The 17,110-nt window shown below is 29.1% G+C and overlaps 1 pseudogene; it reads left to right on the top strand.

Annotated features, from left to right (window-relative positions):
* The first annotated feature begins 7,957 nt into the window (after positions 1 to 7,957).
* LOC132949194 (trehalase-like) lies at positions 7,958 to 16,879 on the top strand (annotated as a pseudogene).
* Positions 16,880 to 17,110: the final 231 nt, after the last annotated feature.

Genomic DNA, 17,110 nt, shown 5'->3' with positions numbered 1-17,110 from the left:
AAAATTGTTGACAAGACTGGTTCAATACATTTTTGGCGTAAGAGTAAATAGATAAGCGACAAAGTCCATCCGCCCGTCATAGAATGTGCGCCGCGTGCTATAATGACGTATTATACTTATACACGTAGTTTGCAAACGGATCGAACGTAGAATAGCCTATATGTTTAGTTTCGTGTTATTATACTGTAAATAGTATTTCAATAGTATTGCTGAAATATTTTACTAATAATAACTTGCCTAACCTAACCTGAAAAGATGTGCCTTTGCATTCTAAAACCATTTTAGTTAAAAAGTGACTATTGAAAAAAATGCGATTTAGAACGTTTTCATTCTGGACCCACGATATACACTGTTAATAAAACAATAATAGGTATAATAATAAATAACAATTAACAACAAAAAATTGACCCTAAATAAGTGCCATATTGCACAATAATATGATTTTTCTCTAACACGGGTCAATGACACCTAAGTTATGTACCTACGTAACATAATATAGTCATACGGTAGCGATGGAGATGATAATAATATATTGAAATATAAACAACTATGAGTGTGCAAGTACAATAAAGGAATTTGTGCAGTCCAAGCATTATAACGATTTTATTATACATAGTGACTATATATTGTATATATATTTCCAAAATATGATATTATAACTTATATTATTATAATATAGTATAGACTATAGACCATAGCCTATAGGTACTCGAAATGTATAAGCCTATTTCATTGTATTCGGTGACAGCTATCAGGGGCGTAATTACGTGGGAGAATTTGTCAAATTCGTATGGGAAATTTATATAACCTCCCATAAAACATTTGTAATTACGCCACCGGTAGCTTAACCTTCGAAATGGATTGTTTATATTGTATAATTGCATGTAAACTCTATTATTGTACCAATTCAGAAACATTTCAAAACGATTTTTCGATTTATCATTGCAATCATTTTATTCGATTGCCACTCTGCTTGATCCGTATTTTTATGGACCAGACCGGACCAGTGAATTTTAATTATGATTTATGACCAAGACTGGGCTGGACCGTTCTATATTTAAACTCAATTCACCTGTTGTCAAGTATACTCTCCCCTTAACCTTCCCCTTTTTTCAACACAACTCGCTCTCCTTTCTTTAATATTTGCTCAGACATGTCACAGTGTGGCGGGGTCGGTAACCCCGTGGTCCGTTGTTTTCAAACAAAAATTAAATTTTTTTTCTTAGGGAAAACTATACAAAAGAATCATAATATGATTATTATGCACAATGCACGGGTTCCCAGTGGAGCCGGAACGAAAAAATACCATATTAGCTGTTATATTAGAATATATCCACATTTATCCTCGTAATCCTCAAGTTTTATTGTATACATGTATTTGGCATGTTGCCCCCAATTATCAAATTCCCATTACTGATATTTTATATTATTATTATCCACCCCCCCCCCCCCCCCAAAAAAAAACCTATTATAATATTATATTACTTGTATTGTTTTTGATGGCATGTAAAATAAAATCACTTAATTACCTTTAAGAAAACTCTCTTTTTAATATTATTTGAAATATTAGTGTTACCTATTCTCACATATAATATTAATATTATTATTTTCATTTATTATAATGCAACAAAGTCTATTTCTTTTTTTTCATATGGCGTAACAAAGCATATGACGTGTTCTTAGGGTATCCACAAGATATGTCTCATAGGTTACCACGTAGGTAAGTGTTCCCCTTACCTGATGGGTGCGTAGTAGCCCCTAAAAAGGCCGAACCGTCACTACTGCAGAAAAAAAAAATAAAGTACTTTCTCATAAAAATGTCTTACGTAGATTAACCTGACAACAAAGTTGTGTTACCACAATATTCAAACAATGTTAAAATTGTAGCTATAATATTATAAAAACATCGTTTAAAGATTCATTCATCATGGGAAAAAAATTATGTTTCCATAATGTTGTTTCATAACATTATAAGCAAAATATAGCTCTTTAACATTTCCACAAAAACACATGAATGTTTTAGATACTTTAATAATGTACTAATATTCAGAAAACATTTTCACTAGTATAAGGAAATAAAAAAATCAAAGATTACATTTAAACAATGAGCTGTAAGTTTAATTTATAATATACAATATACCTATCATCCTTGATGATTAATTTTTAATATAAGTGAACACAATTTAATTAGGTTGTTTTGAATTTAAATTTATTTTTAATGCGAAATGTCGCATGTGTCAAGGCAGTGTATTTTTGTACTTGATGTTCGTTTTAACTGCATCTGAAAACATTGTTAATAACTTTAATTTAATTTGAATGTTTAAATATATTATTTGTTGGTAGCTAAGACAATATAGTATCATATTTTATATTTATTTTACACAGATAACATTTAATTTATATTAGATACCCAGTGGTGGTCAAACGGGGGGGGGGGGGGGGAATAGATCCCCCCCATGAATTTTTTTTCAATATTTATAACAATTTATAAACAAGTATATTCTATAATGCGTTAAATGTTGTTCTATTTTTTTTCTAAAAACAAATTATCAACTATTGTTTATTTTGACAGAATGTCAGAATATGTTTATACGTGTTTATATGACATGACTATATTATTATCTAGACTCATATCTAGGAACTAGGATATTATTATTATTATTATTATTAATATTTAGTTATTTACACATAATATCATATGGAAATTATCCCACTCGATGATCGAGAATTCTCAACAACAATAAGCTCTACACTTTGGCCCATACAGGCGATAGTGCAATAGGTATGTATATTTTCGATATTACGTAGCTCCAGCCCCAGGTTATTAATTAATAGTTGGTTGAAAACTTCAATCATCGATTGCTTATTATCTGTCAATCTGTCATAACTCATAATATTTAGTTATCACCGTGATGATTTTTTTTGTGGGGGCTATAGCGTTTTTTTGTAGTATCGACGACGCTGCCGCAACTTCTTGGGAATTACTTCAAATAAGGGCTATAGCCTATAATGATTCAGGTACATAATATATATTCTACAAATATTACTATAGAAAAATGTAAAGGAACAAAATATAAAAAGGACTAAAGAAGAACATTATAAAGTAAAATATAAATAAATAATATACCTGCATACATCTTAATATATATAATTTGTATCTTAATTAAATATTAAAAAAAACATTTTAAATAGGAAATTATAACTATAGTATAAGGTTTAAACGCCTGTTTTTTTGGACAAATATATTAAGAACCTCTTCAAATTTAATAATATTAGCTAAGTCCCTTTCAATATGAAGTAACGATAGATTTGAAAATCTATCGTTAGTCATAGAATTTATCAGCCATGTTTTTATTCGCCGCATTACTGAAAACGATCTTTCATAAGGAGCAGAACTTACTGGAATTGTAAGTGCTACTTGTAAAAGCTAATATTGGTAAATGTGGAAAAATTTTTTTGTTAATTTCTGATACAATAGCATCTACATTAAAATCATCTTTATCAATACAGTTCTTCATAATTAGCAATTATTTATTTAAAATTTAAATTATCAAATAAAATATATTATATAAAAAAAATATTCTTCGGACATCAAAATAAATAATAGAAAATGTTTTCAGTTCTCACATATGAACGTATAAAACAGTAGACTTTTACACAAGGCGCTAAACAAATTTCTGGGGGGCTATAGCCCCCAGGGACGAACCAAAGGAGGGTCAAGGAGGGGTGTACACCCCACCCCCACCACTCGGCAATATTTGATTTTCAGTCGGCAAAATGGATTTTATTTTCACCTGAATTAAACCAATTTTTTTAAGACTAGGAAAAAAAAGTTAAATAAATAGTTTAAATGTTAATATTGTTTTAACCAAGGCTAGGCAAGTTAATGATTTTTTTTAACTCAGTTAAGTTAAAAGTTAATACACAATTTTGTTAACTTTTTATTAAGTTAAAAAAAAGTTAATTTGTTTATACAACGCGCGTACTTAATTTTTTTCCAACCCAAAACTAAATTATAGGATATAGTGTTTATATACTTCATACAGTATTTCCATATAAGCTAGATTCGAATGATATAAATTTTTAGCTTCAAACAATTTACGATACATATTTTATGACATGAAAACAAAATAGACTGAAATAGTGAAATATTATAAAATTAAAAACAAAATAAATTAACTTAACTTACTTCTTAAAATGAAAAATTAACTCGTTAATTTCACGTTAATTAAGAAAGAAATTTAGTAAGTTAACGGTTAAGTTAAACATTTTAAATAAAATTAACTTTTTGACTTTTTAACTCGTTAATACCCAGCCTTGGTTTTAACTCAATATTTTCGTAATGGGTTATGGAGTGGATTCGCAAAAGTATAGCGAGACTGCGAGAATCGGCAGTCGGTACAAGATAAAAACCTAATGAACGGCTCATAACCATAAGCGCAACTAGGAGGGGGGGGCTCAAGGGTTTAGCCCCCCAAAACTTGTAATAGCCCCCGAAAAATAAATTATTCATTTTTTTCCTAAAATATTAATACATTTTTAAAAATTAAACTGTATTTCTTACTTTTTTTGGGGGGAAAAAATGTAATTATCTAATTTTTATTTAAACTTTACAATTATTTTATATTGCCTATGATAAAATATGGTAAATATCATTAGCTGTATGCCTGTATTTGTTTGAAGGAAACGATTTATGTCGGTTTATTGGTAAGATTGTTATACATAATTTTAATGAATATGCACTGAACTAAAGTATAAACTATAGAAACAGTGAACTGCGGAATAAAAATCCCCGGAAAAAAACTCCCGACGAATAATCCCGGAAAAAAATCCCCCAGACTACAATGTTACTGACAACTAGGTAGGTACATGATATTGATTGATCAAAGATTTTTAAAAGCTAATTAGTGTAATAATTATCATATTATTAATATTTAATTACAACTATTTTATACTTACTAGTAGTATCTATAGTATACCTACTTTTCATTAAAAAAATTAAAATTTAATAAATAATTTTCAAAAATTAACAATAATATTATTTTGTTTTATATCACGATTTTAAACAATAAATTATGTTAATAGTATTTTTAAAAAGATTAGATACCAATTACCTACATTCATTGATTATTTATTTGATAATTATTTGGATTATTTGACATTTCGATCATTCGAAATATTTTTATTTTTTATTTTATAATCTTTTAAATATTGTATCTAATAATAAAACTTGTAAAATCGACTTCTAATAATAACAATTATAATTAATATTGACATTTTGCTTATCGTCATTTATATATTATTAGGAAATGTAATATTTTATTTTGGGAATATCTTATAATCAGTGCTCGAATTAGGAAAAATTAAGTAGAGGAGCTCAATCCAACGATTTAAAAACTGCGTTCCAAGGGCGCAATTACTCAACAGAGACCCGTGAGGGGCCTTGCCCCCAACATCCCCCACGTACCTGCCTTACATACATTTTGAATACCACTTTTCAGCAACACATTTTGAATTCCAAATAGGTATAAATGTATAATATATTTTGATAGCAATATCTACATCTTGTAACGAGACAAAACGAAGCGACCATTTACGTGGCTCACTCTCGTGGCCCAGTACTCAATTAATGAACGTAATGTGCGCCGCGTGATCTCGTGTCCGCAGTGTGCCCAGTCTCGACCACGCGCCGGTAAATTAATTTTAACACGCAATGTAGATAGCGCGGATGAACATATATAAACGTGTACCGTACTACCGTCCTCCTGGAAAAGCGTTTTCCCGGAGGAACCCGGATACATAACACCAAACCGACAAAGATATCATACAAAATTACCCAACTATAACTAAAGCTACTTCATTAGTAGTTGCAGCATTATAACAGCCTTTGTGTCCATTAGCAGGTTTTCTAACAGCGTGAATAACCACCTGAAAATTAGTATAATTTTGACTTGGTTCATAGTGCCAATGTTATTTTTATAATCAATTGTAGGATTATATGCTAGACCAGATAATTTCTTAATTTTCCATTTGCGTAAATTAATTTTAGTCGGAAACCCTAAAGTTTCATGGTGTTTGATTGCTTTGTACTTTGTTATAGCTTTCTTAACTTGGTTGATTCGAGTTTTATCTGTATATCTAGCACGGCGACGCTTCTTACTTTTTTTATTAATTTTATTTTTCTTACTATTTTCTGTGACACTAACATTATTAAAAATAGATAAATCGCCCTCTGAAGTAGTAATTATAGAGTAAGTGTATGTTTTAAGTTAGAATAAAATAATTAGTAAAAACATTTTCAATTTAAATATTAAATATAAAATATAAAAAAAGTATACCAGTAATTGCATATAAAATATAGAATCAATTAAACTTATTAAATTAAATACTTATAAAAAATAATATTTTTGAACATTACGGAATAATATAAAAATTATTTTATAGAATAATCGATAGTACACGTACAATTCTAGCAGACCGTTTAGGTATACTCGAATTGCCTCCAAAGACAGGGCTCAAAGATAAGAGTGTCAAAGATAAAAGAGATAAAAGTGCCAAGTGCATATGCCTCGCTCATCGTCAATAATACCTAATAGGTAATAGTCACAATATAAGGTATGAATTAGGTACATTTTTTTTTGTTTCAAATAGGTAATTAGTAATTACTATAAGAAAAGTTCTGGGAATTTTTTACTTTTGACCCAGGAATGTATCAACTGGATTAACATTCGTACCAGAATAAATTTTAGATTCCGAGTGGAACGATAAATGTATTGATTTTACAATGATGTGTGTTTTTTTATTTTTTTTTTTGTTTACTTTTTATTTTTGTGACTTTGTACACGATATGTAGTCGAAATAATGCTTCGATTTTTAACTTCAGTATCATTTTCGATGGGAAAGTGAATATTGTTGATGCATTGTGGAGGTAAAAATTTAAAATTCTCAATAGTTTTCAAAAGTGCCGGGAAAAACAACATAAAAATTAGGCAAAATCGGTTTCCATCAAAATAGATTTTGGTATTTGGTGTAACACTAAAACAAATAAAGTACCTATGTCCCAGAAGTCCCGTATCACCCTTAGTATCTCCGTGGAAAATCAATATATTTACAGTATTTTTTACAGTAATAAGTATGGAAATTCTGATTAAATAGCCATTTTGTTTATGGTATTTTTTAAAACAGTTCAAAAAAAAAAAAATTTAATTTAATGAAAATCTTCCAAGTTAGAGCTAATTATAATTTTGAATTTATAAAATATCAGCGTTCCAATTTCTGATTAAAGCATGCGAATCGTATTTTGCTAATGCCCGTATGCATATAAACTATTATTCTTAGAAATTCAAAATAATAATTAGCACCAACTTGGAAGATTTCCATTAAATTTTAATATTTTTTTTAAAACTGTTTTAAAAAATACGATTAACAAAATGGCTATCTTGGATATTGAAAAAACTTATTTGCCTAAAAAAATGTTTGATAATTTTTGAATTTTTGAAAAAAAAATCAAATATTATGTTATTCAATCAGAATTTCCATAGCGCTCGGAAGTTATAGGAGTTAAAAAAGACAAAATATGCATGCAAATATGCACAAAAAAATTGTAAAATATGCATGAAAATATGTTAACACGTTAGCCGCCGTGTGCCCGCCGGCGGTCATACGGCGGTCGTTTATTGATACGCCAAGTGTGTTTTCCCAAGTTATTACTAATTTGTATGTATTTATATCTTTGGTTCTAGTGTAGCTATTAAATCGATTCCAAGAGTAAAATTATCAGCGATAAGTACTAATTTTAAACAGTGTTATAACTTTGTATGGTCGCCGGCGACCATGTGGCGTGGTGATAATACGATTTTACTTCTGACGCCATTTGCCCGCCGGCGACCAAACGGCAAACATACTATTATTTTCCATATTGTGTTTGTTTTAATTTTTTGTAAATTAAGTTATCAAAATGGCTAGCTCAAGCAGGCCAAAGAGGCAGCGTATCAATGATTGCATTAATGATGATGAAATAGTTAACAAACTTTTTTGTGATGAATTGAGTGATTTTAGTGATTTTAGTGAATTTGACGATTCAGATGCTGATCGTGATTATTTTCCTTCTGAATCAGAGAATTCAGTAGAAGATTCGACTAATATAGGTAATAAAACTTTATTAATTTTTATTTAATATTTATTATTAATTTTTATTTTAATTTTTTTTAAATTTAAATTATTATTTTTACTTTATTTTATTTTATTGTATTTTACAATACGGACGTTTATAATTATTATTTGGGCCGGGACATATTTTTTATCACAGAATTTTTTATTCATAATTTTAAATCAAATATTTTAATATAGTTGACATATTATTTTAAATTATAGGGAATAATCAGGATTTCAACATTGAAAATAATCATAATACATCTTCTACCGTTTGGTTCGATGTATCAGGAACATACCAAAAACCACTTATCTTCAATAAGACTCCGGGTTTCAAAATTGATATTCCTGATAATGCCTCAGCTTTAAATTATTTTAAGTTATTCTGTAGTACAGATATTTTTGAGCTTATGGTAGTAGAAACTAATCGTAACGCTGAACAGTTTCTTTCAAAGAGCAGGCTAACTAAGTCCAGTAGATTCTCTAAATGGTCACCAACAAACGTCGATGAAATTGAAAAGTTTATGGGATTACTCTTGTGGTTTGGTTTAGAAATTTCGAGAAATGTTGGTAGATGAACTGTTAGGATTAGATCAATTAACCAACATATCTGAAGATAATTTATTAAATATGCAAAAAAATGTTTGGCTTAATGTTTTGGCTTGTATTTTGTGTTTGATGGATTGTAATTTTTTCAATCTAAAAATATATATAGAATAAAAGTTGTTTGAAAAATTATATTAATTTTTTTTTAATTCATTAAACATATAGATTACTGTAACCGTCATACCTGTAAATACATTGCATTAAAATGGTTATTTAATAACCAGAACTTTTTTGATATTTTCTATCTCAAACGAACGACGGTTGTCTGTAAGTACATTTTTGTAGCGCGAAAAACTTCTTTCAACATCCGATGAAGTTATGGGTGCGTATTTAAAGTGAGCCAAGTCATTCCCATTTAAGTCTACTGGTAGTCCTTCCATTGACGTTGCTTCACCAGTTAAAATGCTTTTTGGAGGCACTTAAAGAGAAAAACTGTTGTGTAGTTGATACCTTATTCATACTATTTCGTTGACGATTTAACAACCGCTCATGTTTATTCGTTTTTACATGCTGAGTAACCGTAAATCGTTTTTCGCAATTCACTTTAACTTCACAGATCTTACAAAATAGAATAGTACCGTCTGTTGAAAAAACATTTTCGCCGAATTCTAAAACAAATTTTCTAGTTTGTAAAATTTTCGGCATATTATAATTTTTTAAAACACTTAGGTAGATTTTTATTACACGCGACAGTTCACACACGACTGACAGGGAAAATATAATTGCCCATATAATTCAGTCATACACCTATAAATATACTATTATATAGAACAAATCGCTATTAGATTAACGATAACGTCGATAGCATAGACGTTAGTGCAATAAAGATAAATACGCTCCGTTAATAGGTACGTCGCGACTGTTAATTTAATCGAAAATAAAATAATAAAACCATAATTATTAGAAAAAAACATCAATTTGTTTAGAAAATATTAATAATTAAACGATCATAAAAATCCAATGAAAATTGAGAAATATGCATAAAAATCATATGAAAATTGAGAAATATGCACTTTTTTCTACAACTGACAAAATATACAAAAATATGCACTTTTCATTTTTTTATTTAAGCTCGTCATTCTATAAAATGGATTTTTAGCTTGCGGTCTGCTATAAATTAAGGGCATACAGAAAAATATGCAACTCCTACAACTTCCGAACCCTACAGTTATTACCAAAGCTGGGAAGTAACATATTTACATATAATTCATAAGTTGTTTAACAAATCTATAATAGTCATAACAAACTATATGATCTAAGTATTAAATAATGAGCCCAGAGCACCTTCACATCACTCAGCCACAAATACACACATATGATACGACATTAATACACTATTATTTCATTCATTATTGGAATTGACTTCAACTTTATTTCAAACCACTATCTTTTGGATCGCTTATATACAACAATATTTTAAAACTCATGTAAAAAAATGTTTTTACTCTCAAAATAATGCCAGGAATATTTTTCAGCACTATAAAATATAGAATATACAAATAACAAATATGAAATAATAAATCAACAAAAATAATATATTTTTCTTTAATTCTAAGTATGTAATCAATTTATTGTTTTTAATCTTCTATAACCGAACACGTTTAAAAGAAGAAAAAATATTTTTCATAATTTCATTGAAATATTTCAAGAACAGTAAAATTTTCAATTTTGAAATATTTCAAATTTAGAACCCTAATTATAATATTAGTCAATGAAATAAATATCTATAAATATTTAATTTTAAATGAAACGTTATCGTAAGTAATAATTTTTGAACGTTTTTTTGAATATGTTTTTTATGGTTAATGGTGGATGGTTTAGAATGTTTATGTGAAACGTCAGTCTTAGATTGTTAATTAGAATTTCACAATTTTTTTATAAATATTTTTTGTATCAGACACTGATTTTCCTTTAAATTTAAGTTAATATAACAAATACCTGGAATTGGTGCTAAAAAATGAGAAATAACTAAATAACTAATAACATATTAACAACATCAATTTATATACAGTGTTCAAATTGTATGTGAGCAGATTTTACCATGAAATATAAAAATTAAGAAAAAATGACCTATGCAAATCTGATTTTTAATCATATTATTGTCTAAACAAATTAGATATTAAATATTTTTTTATTTATTAGAAATCGGAGGTATGAAAGGTAACTTTTAGAGTTAAAATGGGAATCATTTTTGAAATAATATTCATGTACATTGTACAGTTTAGTTTTTAATGCATTTTAAGGGGTTATTCATATTAATATGTCAATACAATTTCTATGCAATTTCGACATTTGACTTTCGGTTTTAATTTGTAAAATGTCAATTGTTTTTACATTAGTTAGAAATTAATTATCAATAATGATGATTTAAAATGGTTAGATTAGTCATCGCTGCAGACTGGTGTTGTTAAGTTCCGATTTTTGGACGATGCGGTAAAGCCGTACTTTTGCGAAAACTCCAGGGTTACACCATTCGTCCATCCAAAGCCGGTCTGTATAGGGTACTCTCCATTACAAGGCTGCTTGTCCAGTTGCATTCACTAGATACTGTCAAAAAATGTGGAGAATACACGATCAACCAAAATAAGTCTGCAGATGTTTGGACAAATAGTATTAAATAAAAATTATAGCCCACAGTTAACGTAAAACCGGCCTATGAGCTAAACCATCTAAACCATTTTCAATTACCGTCCTGCAAATCAAAACCGACTAAAGATCTTCTGACGGAGTTCTACAATGAATATTTTGAAAAAGAAGATTCTGAATTTGAAAATTGGATTCCCACTGATTGGATCCGTGAACCAAAAGATTTTAACAGTATAAAGGATGAAAAATTAAAAATTGGACAATCGAAATAAATGCAATATGGCTAAATCTTGGTAGAAAGATCAAATATGACGTACGCTTACATCCAGAGTCCTATTCAATAATTTATGTGTCTAATCCCATTATAATACCGGGTGGTAGATTCCGTGAAGTTTACTATTGGGATTCGTTCTGGATTATTAGAGGGTTATTGATATGTGAAATGCATACTACAGCGAAAGGAATGATTAGTAATTATATCTCAATGGTAATAACTTTTGGACACGTTCCAAATTGAGGAAGAATTTATTATAGAAAGCGGTCACAACCACCCATGCTCATCCCTAAGGTAAAGAGTTATTTAGATTCTACAAATGATATGCAATTTGTAATTGAAAACATCAATGAATTGGAAGCAGAATTCAAATACTGGCTAACACAGCACAACGTGATAATTCATAAAAATGGAAAACATTACACGCTTGCAGTTTACAAGGATGAGTCCATAGGACCACGACCCGAATCATACAGGTAAATTTAGTTTTGCATTTCATAGAAGTTATCTCAAATTTAACTTATGGCTTAATTGATGTTACTGATTATGTCTGATTGAACACTAGAATAGGTGGAATCAATAATTATTCACGCTTTGTTATAAATTCAAATGTATTTAATTTTTCTATGGCACCGTGCTTCATTATATTAAGTAATTACGAGGCTGGGCAAGTTAACGATTTTTTTTAACTCGTTAAGTTAAGTTAAAATGTATTCGTATTTTTTTGTTAACTCGTTAAGTTAATAGTTAACTCTGAAAAAAAGTAACTGAATTAGTGTAAAAATGAAATATGCTAATTTGCAAAAATAAAAAATTGCATACACATAATATGGTTAGGTTAGTTAATCTTGAAAAAAAGTAAGTTATTAAGTAAAAGGTTAATTTGAAAAAAAAAGTAACGAGATAACTAACTTAATTAAAATTAACTTAACGTTTTAACTTAATTTTAACTTTTAACTCGTTATAATGCCCAGCCTTGGGTAATTACCTATTTGCCTACGAATCATACATGTTTACTCTAGGTTCACAAATGTTAAATTTGGGTTTTAATGTTTGTATTATAACAGGGAAGACATCACCATTACAACGGAAACTGGAAAAGAAAACTTTTACTCTGAGCTCCAGGCTGCAGCGGAATCTGGTTGGGACTTTTCGAGCCGTTGGTCAACGGAACGAATAAAGGTAAATAACTTACTAGTTTTTGTATTTATTCCAAAGACGAAATATATATGTAATTATTTTATAGTGATGTAAATATGTTATATAATAATAATTACAATTTAATCATATAATATAATTTTGGTACAATATGTAATAATATATTATATAATATGTAATTTGATTTCGTATATAATAATATGTATCTAATATGTACTACGTATTCGTGATATTAATTAGGTAGTGTATTCTTGTAACCATTACACACCCACTACACACACACACACACACACACTACTTGGAATGATTAAAATTAAAATTCACGCATAGAAAAAATTATTAAAAAATTATATAGATATAATAATCGGAAAAAAATGGAAAATTATAATATATATTTATTTACATTAGCTAATCGTAGAACTAGGAACTATGTATTTATAGGTATCAGTAATAGTTATACTATTTTAGCTGACCCCTTCTTAAATTATTGGGGGGAGAGTTCACTGAATAGTTAATAGGCTATGCCTCGTATTTTATGGGCCCAAATCATAATTACATTTTTAGTTAAATTAATTTTAACTAAGTTAATTGATTTTAACCAACCATTTTAAACTTAACTAAGTTATTAAAAACATGTTAGTTATTTTTTGGCTCAACTTTACTTACATCTTCTTAGATTAACTTAACTTAACGAGTAAAAAAAAATCGTTAGTTTGCCCTGCTTTGCTGCGGGTTTCATCTAGGTACACCTTCACAAAATAGTCAAGACGTCTTTATACACTCTCTATGCGATAATACGTTATACGGTAAAGAATAGCTTAGGGTAGGGACTATATTAATTATTATATTAATACAATAAATCTCATTATGTTGAAACTCAAGGGAAATAGATAAAAGTTCGAGATATTAAAAAGTATAGAAACATAAATATTTATCTATAATTCAGTTTATTTTATTTCAAAAATATCACTAATTTAATGAAAAATTTTAATGATCATAAAGTCAAATATCTTTTAATTTTTATCTCATATCAATAACATTGTGTGACATTATTTGTAGGCTACACATATTTAATTAATTTAAATATTTGAAGTTATAGATACTCATATTAGTTATATGAGTAGCAAGTAACGGCAGTTCAAATATTATACCCGATACTATAATAGAAACTAAATTGACGAATAAAATATATTACTTATTACTATAACATTATCATAAAATATATTATAAAGGTTGTAGGACTTTATATATACTTTATTATATAGGAGTGTTTTAGGAGTGTTTTATAAGTTTAAACAAAGCTTAAACTATTGATTAGTAGGTACCTACAAAACTTCAATACAAAATTATGGTTATTAATATTTCAACAATATAAATAACTATTGTAAATACTAAGACATTAAGGTCTATGATTATTTTTATTATTTTTTTTTTTTCACTATTTAACCCGTGGAAACTTAGTCCATTGGGTGATTTTTAAGTGTGGGGGAGGGTACTGTAGGTTTTGAATATGTGTGTTTTTAGTTTCGTAGCCGGGGTTTTAACCAGCGACGGTGCGCGTCGCAATCGACGCCTTTCTCCGCTCGGACACTCCGTCCCCCTTAAATCTATAAGTCTATAAAGTCAGAATTGTATAGGTCATTATTACAATATTATAAATATTACCAGTTTTAATTTAAAAAAATCTACTTTTTTCTCTTTTCGTTAGATAGTTAGGTACGTTAGGTAGCTCGTATCCTACATACAGTCCATGTCATAAACAATGTGTACCTAAAATGTATCATCTGTCAATTATACTCAATTGATACACGTTACATTTTTATATTATTTCTAGAAACATGTCCACAACGATTAATATGAAGCATATTGGTTTTAATTTATTTTTATCTGTCATAGGTACGCATAATTAAAACTTGATCCCGAGTTTGACGTATACGATAGTATAAGACGTCTCAATGAATACAATATAATTAAGTACTTCATTTCTGATCAAGATAATATATGATCTTCATAATCCCCACATTGGTTGGAAAATTATTTAGTTTTGTTACTTATTATTTTAATTTTGTTTTGTAGGTATCTGCCATGCCCGGGTGAGGGATAGCGACCTTTCTCTCCAGACACCGTGACTGCCCTAAGAGAAGTGCCGCCCGTGGCCGGTGTTCTAACCGGCGACGGCGCGTGTCGCAACTGACACCTTTATCCGCTCGGCCACTCCGTCCCTCTTAAGCCTATTATGTCAGATTGTTATAGGTCATTATTACATTTATAAATATTACCATTTTTAATTTAAAAAAATCTACTTTTTTCTCTTTTTGTGGACGATTTTAAAATAGTTTCATTTAGTATATATAAAATGTATATAACCTGAAGTTTTTATCAAATTAGAGTAGGTTCTATACTTTTATCTTTACTCTAAATATAAAGTAAATTTTTTCAATCCATTATTACTGCATGTGTTGTATGCGACATGCCTCAAGACTGACCGAACGATGGTTTCATAACGATAATACATTAGGTACGTCGATCCTACATACAGTCTATGTCATAAACTATGTGTACCTAAAATGTATCAATACGTTGATTATTATACTCAATAGATACACGTTACATTTTTATATTATTTCTAGTCAATAGAAACATATGTCCACGGCGCTTTATATGAAGCATATTGGTTTTATTTTTATCTGTCATACACATAATTAAAACTTGATCCCGAGTTTGACGTATACGATAGTCCTTATACGACGTCTCAATGAATAAAATATAATTAGGTACTTAATTTCTGATCAAGATAATATATGATCTTCATAATCTCCACATTGGTTGAAAAATTATTTAATTTTGTTACTTATTATTTTAATTTTTTTTTTGTATCTAATTTACATTAAAAAAATTAATATTTGAGCTCAGAGGTAAACGAGCGATGTATTAAATATTTAAATATATTTTACGTGTGTATCTTAATAAAATGGGCAAGGGGAGTGAGATAAAGTTTCACTTTATCGGATAATAGGTATTGTCTTAGGTTATGATGTAGTCAAAAACGTTGCATACAATAACTGATGTCATTGTATGATTTTAGGAAACCTCTTAAATACAAAAACGAGGTCAATCGTCCCGGTGGAGTTAAATGCATTAGTATATTGGAATGAAAAGATATTGAGTGATTTCTACCGAGAGATGAATAATACCGTCAAGGCATCGATATATGAAACTATATCTTTGCAGTGAATAGATGCGGTGACTGCAGTATTATGGGACAAGGAGGTCGGCTCATAGCTTGAGTTCGACATGATAAATAATGTAAAACGAAATTTTTTTTACCCTACAAATTTATCACCGTTATGGACTGAATGTTATGCAAAGAACAATACTGATTACTTTGTAACAAAGATTCTCAAATATTTGAACAATGCAAAAATACTGAATTATGTGGGGGGTGTACCTACTACGCTGAGGGAATCTGGACAACAATGGGATTTCCCCAATGCATGGGCTCCTTTACAGTATATAACGGTGATGGCGCTAGACAACACCGGCCATAGAGACGCTAAAATCTTGGCGTCCAAAATTGCTTCCAAATGGATCTGTATAACAATTACCTTGCGTTCAAAAGAGAGAACAAAATGTTTGAAAAAGTAAGTCTGAGTTGATTATAAATGTATATTTATCGTTCACAACAATCATAACTATCATAACTATTTAAAACAAATACTTAAAGTAGCTAAAAAAATTTTTGCAAACGAATATCGACTGGTCTGCCGGACGGTAACTGAAAATAGTTTAGATGGTTTAGCTGATAGGCGGGTTTTACGTTATTTGTAGACTGTAATTTTTTTTTAATACTTTTTGTCCCTACATCTGCAGACTTATTTTAATAAATAATATTAACGTTGGTTGTCGTGTATACTGATTCGCCACATGTTTTGACAGTATCTAGTGAATGCAACTGGAAAAGCAGGCTTAAGTAATGGAGAGTACCCTATTCAGACCGGATTCGGATGGACCAATGGTGTAATCCTGGAGCTTTTGCAGAAGTACGGGTTCACTGCATCGTCCGAAAAGTGGAACATAACAACACCAATCTGCAGCGATGACTAACCTAAACAAAATTTAAAATAAATCTTCATAATTGATGATTAGTTCCTAATTAATGTTAAAACAAATTTAACAATAATAATATATAATATAAACGTATAATGCATTTGATTAACTTGAACCAAACTACAATCAAACTCTAAATTTGTATTTTTAATACAATATGATATATCAATATTTTGCTGCAACTTATTTGTTGAACCTATAATATAAATATCATATTAATTAATGAAC

This window comes from Metopolophium dirhodum, chromosome 1, assembly GCF_019925205.1.
Source record: "Metopolophium dirhodum isolate CAU chromosome 1, ASM1992520v1, whole genome shotgun sequence".
NCBI lineage: Eukaryota > Metazoa > Arthropoda > Insecta > Hemiptera > Aphididae > Metopolophium > Metopolophium dirhodum.
This window is presented reverse-complemented; position numbering and strand designations above follow the sequence as displayed.